The sequence below is a fragment of the Pelophylax lessonae genome (genome assembly GCF_965119305.1).
Source record: "Pelophylax lessonae genome assembly, chromosome: 3".
In the NCBI taxonomy this organism is placed as follows: Eukaryota; Metazoa; Chordata; class Amphibia; order Anura; family Ranidae; genus Pelophylax; species Pelophylax lessonae.
The window spans coordinates 268316268-268324944 of NC_138770.1; positions in this window are offsets into that span (position 1 = coordinate 268316268).

The following is an 8677-nucleotide window of genomic DNA, read 5'->3' on the forward strand; positions in this document are numbered from 1 at the left end:
GTAGGTTAGACACGTGGCCTCTCAGATCAAACAGTTCATGAAGCTCCTGTGTTTAGCGATTTGAAATTTAAATGTAAATTGTAATTGTTTACAGAAAGTATATAATGTGTAAGTTTATGATATCTAAATAGTTGAGGGGATAAGAAGAGAAAGAGGAAGAGGAGAGAAAAAAGGGGATGGGATGAGGGGAAAGGGCATGAGGGAAGTAGGAGGTATTTGGGAAAGGAACCTAGATGTGAGGAGTGATTGGTCAAATAATCCAGATCCTGTGAAATTTACAGATAGTCACTATTCGTTTATTAGGCAGAGCCTCCAAAGTGGTCTTTCCCGATAGACATGCCCAACAGTGTATAAATTATTTAGGAAATCCCACCAGATTTGTTAAGGTGCATGTAACTGGAAACTGGAATTTCAGGATATTGATATCGAAAGAAAATTCAATCTTAGTAGTAGTTTAAACAATCTAGAACTAGATTCAACAATGAATACTTTAGGAGGAATACATATGAAGGTGGGGATGGGGGGCTAATCAAACATAGATAGTGGCAATAAGAGATAGGAAATGTAAATGATTCTTTGGAAAGGATTAAACATAAAGGATGGACTTTATGGTTGAGAAGGGACAATACAAAATGTGTAAGCTCTAAGCAGCCTGGCCACATACAGAGGCCTAACATCCAAGTAGCGCTTTACACGAAAAAGTTGTCCATTTATCCACTTTAAGACTGGGCCTATTTTTGACACTTGGTGTTTACAAGCTAAAATCATTTTTTTTTGCTAGAAAACTACTTTAGCAGAGACCCTAGAGAATAAAATGAAGATCGTTGCAATATTTTTTATCACACCATATTTGCGCAGCAGTCTTCCAAATGCGATTGTTTTGAAAAAAATTCACTTTTTTGAACTAAAACATAAGAAAACAGTAAATTTAGCACAATTTTTTTCCATAATGTGAAAGATAATGTTACGCCGAGTAATTAGATACCCAACATGTCATGCTTCAAAATTGCGCATGCTCACAGAATGGCGCCAAACATTGGTACTTAAAAATCCCCATAGGCAACATTTTAAAAATTTCTGCAGGTTACTAGCTTAGAGTTACAGAGGAGGTCTAGGGCTCAAATTATTGCTCTCGCTCTAACGATCGCAGGGATACCTCACATGTATGGTTTGAACACCGTTTACATATGTGGGCGGGACTTGCGTATGCGTTTGCTTCTGCGCGCGAGCTAACGCTTCTGCGCGCGAGACAGGACGCTTTAATTTTTTTTTTTTTCCTATTTATTTTATTTATTATTTTTTTATTTTTACACAGTTTTAAAAAAAAAAATGTTTTTATTCCTATTACAAGGAATGTAAACATCCCTTGTAATAGAAATAGGCATGACAGGTCCTCTTTATTGTGAGATCTGGGGTCAAAAAGACCTCACACCTCACAACTACACTAAAAAAGAAAAAAAAAAATTGTTGAAAGAGGAAAAAAAAAAAAGCAAAAAAAAAAAGCGGCCCTTTAAATCGGTTGCTAGGCAACGTCTTTTGACGTAGCTCCGCTCCTCCAAGACCATAGAGTTGAGTGAGGGCCATCTTGCCCTCACTCGACCTCCTGTCTCTGAGGATCCGGGACCGGATAGTTTTCCCCGCAGCCGGCGGGTCCGGTAAGCTGGGAAAACATCTGGGACGCGGCAGGAGGGGGGGTGCACCTCTTCCCCTGCACCGTAAGGGTAATTCCGCGGCGAATCCGCCACTGGGACCACTCTTATCTGAAAGCCGACCGCCCGCCGTTTCAAAAAATACCGGGGTTATGGGGGCTATCTTCTGCCATAACTCCAGTATTTAGCTTTTAATGGCCGACGCATATAGTCGTTAGGCGGTCAGTAAGTGATTGCATGTATATGGCAAACAGGTGACGATGACTGATGGGGTGACAGGTGATGATGACTGATGGGGTGACAGGTGACAATGACTGATGGGGTGACAGGTGACGATGACTGATGGGGTGACAGGTGACGATGACTGATGGGGTGACAGGTGATGATGATTGATGAGGTGACAGGTGACGATTGATGAGGTGACAAGTGACGATAATTGATGGGGTGACAGATGACAATCACTGACGGGGTGACATGTGACGATGATTGATGGGGTGACAAGTGACGATCACTGATGGGGTGTCAAGTGACGATGATTGATAGGGTGACAGATGACGGTGACTGATGGGGTGACAGGTGACGATGACTGATGGGGTGACAGGTGACGGTGATTGATGGGGTGACAGGTGACGGGCGATGGTCACTGATGGGTGACAGGTGACGGGCGATGGTGCACGGCGGTACTGATGGCAGTCTCTGGTGACCGGTGCACTTTAGGCTACGTTCACATGTGAGCATAGCGATCATGGGCAGAATCACTGCGATTCTGCCCGTGATCCAGAAATCATTGCAAATGGTGGGACGCCTGTGCGTTGCCCGTGATTTGCAATAGCACCCCAAACGCTGTGCGATGTTGCTGCGATTTCCGCCTGCCGAATCGAGGTAACATCACGCAAACAACGCATGACGCCCCAAAGAAACTCTTGTACCTTTTTTGGGCGACATGCGATGTTTGCGTGATGTTACCGCAATTCGGCAGGCGGAAATCGCTGCAACATCGCACATCGTTTGGGGTGCTATTGCAAATCACGGGCAGCGCACAGGCGTCCCGCAATTTGCAATGATTTCCGGATCGCGGGCAGAATCGCGGTGATTCTGCCTGCGATCGCTACGCTCACATGTGAACGTAGCCTTATGGGTGTCAATTTCTGGGCACTGATGAGGTGACTGTTGGGTGACAGGGGACATTGGGGGGGGGGGCTGAGGACTGTGTGGGGACATTTATTTGTGTGCTTTTTACTTTTTACAGGGGTACGAAATGGTACGAAAACTCAATGTTTCTAGCTCTTCTCCCCTCACACTGGAAACTGTATGAGGAGAGAAGAGCTAGTAACACTGAGTTACTGCTCTTTGTTTACATTTTGTGATCGGCTGTGAATGGATTCACAGCCGATCACATAGCAAACAGTTACTGCCAGTGACTGTTTACTACCGCCGGTGACAGCTGTGTTCCTACGGAACACAGTGCCACCGACATGACCGCGCTGCACGCTCCCGATCGCGCATGCGCGGTCATCTCCCGGGCGCCTCCATTGTGATCGGTTGTGTCATTGGAACACAGCCGATCACGTGGGAAACAGCCATGCCTATTGGCTGTTTCCCCCCTGCCGGTGACCGGCTGTGTCCCGGGGACACGCCGACACCGGCAGTGCAGGGCGGCGCGCCCGCGATCGCACGCCTGCCCTGCTTGAATGGGCGGACGTCATATGACGTCCGCCCAGGATAATAGCCGCACCGTCCCGCCGTCATATGACGACAGGCGGGCGGTAAGTGGTTAAGCTTGTATTTATCACAGAATAGAGTTTGGAAGGTGGGATATTTCCGATTTTTAATCATTTTTATTGAACATTTTATAAAGCTTACAAAAGGTAAGTCTTAAAATGATATACATGACAGAACTAAATACGATGGCAAAGACTGTTGGAGTAGTGGTTGCAAACAAGTGAAAAGTTGGCTATGGCAATCCTTTAAAGTATATACAGTATGAAAGTACAAAGGTGTAGCAGCTATAAAAAAAAGAAGACATGTATCAATAATCAATAGCAAGAGTAGGTTAGACACGTGGCCTCTCAGATCAAACAGTTCATGAAGCTCCTGTGTTTAGCGATTTGAAATTTAAATGTAAATTGTAATTGTTTACAGAAAGTATATAATGTGTAAGTTTATGATATCTAAATAGTTGAGGGGATAAGAAGAGAGAGAGGAAGAGGAGAGAAAAAAGGGGATGGGATGAGGGGAAAGGGCATGAGGGAAGTAGGAGGTATTTGGGAAAGGAACCTAGATGTGAGGAGTGATTGGTCAAATAATCCAGATCCTGTGAAATTTACAGATAGTCACTATTCGTTTATTAGGCAGAGCCTCCAAAGTGGTCTTTCCCGATAGACATGCCCAACAGTGTATAAATTATTTAGGAAATCCCACCAGATTTGTTAAGGTGCATGTAACTGGAAACTGGAATTTCAGGATATTGATATCGAAAGAAAATTCAATCTTAGTAGTAGTTTAAACAATCTAGAACTAGATTCAACAATGAATACTTTAGGAGGAATACATATGAAGGTGGGGATGGGGGGCTAATCAAACATAGATAGTGGCAATAAGAGATAGGAAATGTAAATGATTCTTTGGAAAGGATTAAACATAAAGGATGGACTTTATGGTTGAGAAGGGACAATACAAAATGTGTAAGCTCTAAGCAGCCTGGCCACATACAGAGGCCTAACATCCAAGTAGCGCTTTACACGAAAAAGTTGTCCATTTATCCACTTTAAGACTGGGCCTATTTTTGACACTTGGTGTTTACAAGCTAAAATCATTTTTTTTTGCTAGAAAACTACTTTAGCAGAGACCCTAGAGAATAAAATGAAGATCGTTGCAATATTTTTTATCACACCATATTTGCGCAGCAGTCTTCCAAATGCGATTGTTTTGAAAAAAATTCACTTTTTTGAACTAAAACATAAGAAAACAGTAAATTTAGCACAATTTTTTTCCATAATGTGAAAGATAATGTTACGCCGAGTAATTAGATACCCAACATGTCATGCTTCAAAATTGCGCATGCTCACAGAATGGCGCCAAACATTGGTACTTAAAAATCCCCATAGGCAACATTTTAAAAATTTCTGCAGGTTACTAGCTTAGAGTTACAGAGGAGGTCTAGGGCTCAAATTATTGCTCTCGCTCTAACGATCGCAGGGATACCTCACATGTATGGTTTGAACACCGTTTACATATGTGGGCGGGACTTGCGTATGCGTTTGCTTCTGCGCGCGAGCTAACGCTTCTGCGCGCGAGACAGGACGCTTTAATTTTTTTTTTTTTCCTATTTATTTTATTTATTATTTTTTTATTTTTACACAGTTTTAAAAAAAAAAATGTTTTTATTCCTATTACAAGGAATGTAAACATCCCTTGTAATAGAAATAGGCATGACAGGTCCTCTTTATTGTGAGATCTGGGGTCAAAAAGACCTCACACCTCACAACTACACTAAAAAAGAAAAAAAAAAAATTGTTGAAAGAGGAAAAAAAAAAAAGCAAAAAAAAAAAGCGGCCCTTTAAATCGGTTGCTAGGCAACGTCTTTTGACGTAGCTCCGCTCCTCCAAGACCATAGAGTTGAGTGAGGGCCATCTTGCCCTCACTCGACCTCCTGTCTCTGAGGATCCGGGACCGGATAGTTTTCCCCGCAGCCGGCGGGTCCGGTAAGCTGGGAAAACATCTGGGACGCGGCAGGAGGGGGGGTGCACCTCTTCCCCTGCACCGTAAGGGTAATTCCGCGGCGAATCCGCCACTGGGACCACTCTTATCTGAAAGCCGACCGCCCGCCGTTTCAAAAAATACCGGGGTTATGGGGGCTATCTTCTGCCATAACTCCAGTATTTAGCTTTTAATGGCCGACGCATATAGTCGTTAGGCGGTCAGTAAGTGATTGCATGTATATGGCAAACAGGTGACGATGACTGATGGGGTGACAGGTGATGATGACTGATGGGGTGACAGGTGACAATGACTGATGGGGTGACAGGTGACGATGACTGATGGGGTGACAGGTGACGATGACTGATGGGGTGACAGGTGATGATGATTGATGAGGTGACAGGTGACGATTGATGAGGTGACAAGTGACGATAATTGATGGGGTGACAGATGACAATCACTGACGGGGTGACATGTGACGATGATTGATGGGGTGACAAGTGACGATCACTGATGGGGTGTCAAGTGACGATGATTGATAGGGTGACAGATGACGGTGACTGATGGGGTGACAGGTGACGATGACTGATGGGGTGACAGGTGACGGTGATTGATGGGGTGACAGGTGACGGGCGATGGTCACTGATGGGTGACAGGTGACGGGCGATGGTGCACGGCGGTACTGATGGCAGTCTCTGGTGACCGGTGCACTTTAGGCTACGTTCACATGTGAGCATAGCGATCATGGGCAGAATCACTGCGATTCTGCCCGTGATCCAGAAATCATTGCAAATGGTGGGACGCCTGTGCGTTGCCCGTGATTTGCAATAGCACCCCAAACGCTGTGCGATGTTGCTGCGATTTCCGCCTGCCGAATCGAGGTAACATCACGCAAACAACGCATGACGCCCCAAAGAAACTCTTGTACCTTTTTTGGGCGACATGCGATGTTTGCGTGATGTTACCGCAATTCGGCAGGCGGAAATCGCTGCAACATCGCACATCGTTTGGGGTGCTATTGCAAATCACGGGCAGCGCACAGGCGTCCCGCAATTTGCAATGATTTCCGGATCGCGGGCAGAATCGCGGTGATTCTGCCTGCGATCGCTACGCTCACATGTGAACGTAGCCTTATGGGTGTCAATTTCTGGGCACTGATGAGGTGACTGTTGGGTGACAGGGGACATTGGGGGGGGGGGGGCTGAGGACTGTGTGGGGACATTTATTTGTGTGCTTTTTACTTTTTACAGGGGTACGAAATGGTACGAAAACTCAATGTTTCTAGCTCTTCTCCCCTCACACTGGAAACTGTATGAGGAGAGAAGAGCTAGTAACACTGAGTTACTGCTCTTTGTTTACATTTTGTGATCGGCTGTGAATGGATTCACAGCCGATCACATAGCAAACAGTTACTGCCAGTGACTGTTTACTACCGCCGGTGACAGCTGTGTTCCTACGGAACACAGTGCCACCGACATGACCGCGCTGCACGCTCCCGATCGCGCATGCGCGGTCATCTCCCGGGCGCCTCCATTGTGATCGGTTGTGTCATTGGAACACAGCCGATCACGTGGGAAACAGCCATGCCTATTGGCTGTTTCCCCCCTGCCGGTGACCGGCTGTGTCCCGGGGACACGCCGACACCGGCAGTGCAGGGCGGCGCGCCCGCGATCGCACGCCTGCCCTGCTTGAATGGGCGGACGTCATATGACGTCCGCCCAGGATAATAGCCGCACCGTCCCGCCGTCATATGACGACAGGCGGGCGGTAAGTGGTTAAGCTTGTATTTATCACAGAATAGAGTTTGGAAGGTGGGATATTTCCGATTTTTAATCATTTTTATTGAACATTTTATAAAGCTTACAAAAGGTAAGTCTTAAAATGATATACATGACAGAACTAAATACGATGGCAAAGACTGTTGGAGTAGTGGTTGCAAACAAGTGAAAAGTTGGCTATGGCAATCCTTTAAAGTATATACAGTATGAAAGTACAAAGGTGTAGCAGCTATAAAAAAAAGAAGACATGTATCAATAATCAATAGCAAGAGTAGGTTAGACACGTGGCCTCTCAGATCAAACAGTTCATGAAGCTCCTGTGTTTAGCGATTTGAAATTTAAATGTAAATTGTAATTGTTTACAGAAAGTATATAATGTGTAAGTTTATGATATCTAAATAGTTGAGGGGATAAGAAGAGAGAGAGGAAGAGGAGAGAAAAAAGGGGATGGGATGAGGGGAAAGGGCATGAGGGAAGTAGGAGGTATTTGGGAAAGGAACCTAGATGTGAGGAGTGATTGGTCAAATAATCCAGATCCTGTGAAATTTACAGATAGTCACTATTCGTTTATTAGGCAGAGCCTCCAAAGTGGTCTTTCCCGATAGACATGCCCAACAGTGTATAAATTATTTAGGAAATCCCACCAGATTTGTTAAGGTGCATGTAACTGGAAACTGGAATTTCAGGATATTGATATCGAAAGAAAATTCAATCTTAGTAGTAGTTTAAACAATCTAGAACTAGATTCAACAATGAATACTTTAGGAGGAATACATATGAAGGTGGGGATGGGGGGCTAATCAAACATAGATAGTGGCAATAAGAGATAGGAAATGTAAATGATTCTTTGGAAAGGATTAAACATAAAGGATGGACTTTATGGTTGAGAAGGGACAATACAAAATGTGTAAGCTCTAAGCAGCAAATACACTTTGAAGATAGAGAGATGTGTTAAAATGATAATAAACCGTAATTTCTTTAAGGTGCACAGTTGCCTTAGAGCAGAGGTGCTCCTTTTGAGGAGCACAGGCCACTTAAGTGATTTAGTAACTGGTCGCAGGCCACAAAATAATGAAATGTTTCAGAATTTCGCTTATTTTATATTGACTAGCATAATGAAAACTTTGAACAATCAGGATCATTATTCGATCACAAAAATCAAATTTTTTATTACCCAGATCACCAATATTCCCACTCTCATGCCTCAGATATGACCAGCCAATAAAGTTCTGAACCAGTGTTACAGCCTTCTCTATATCAGGGTCTTTGCAGCCCTCCCTTGAACTGCCAAAGCAAGGACTGTAGACAATCTAAACAAATAACAACAGACCCTTATAGTGCAATAAACTTCTTTATTAAGCAAAGACAAAATTACACATATTGCACTTACATGCTCCTGGAATGACACCAAACTCATCACACAGCTGTTTTAATCCACCTTCAGAACCCCTGTATCGATGCCACTAGATGTAATCCACTCGGCTGAAGGCTCCCCTCCCTGTTTCTGTGTGTTAGGAAAGAAAAAGAGTTGATGGCCGACTGCGTAAGAGG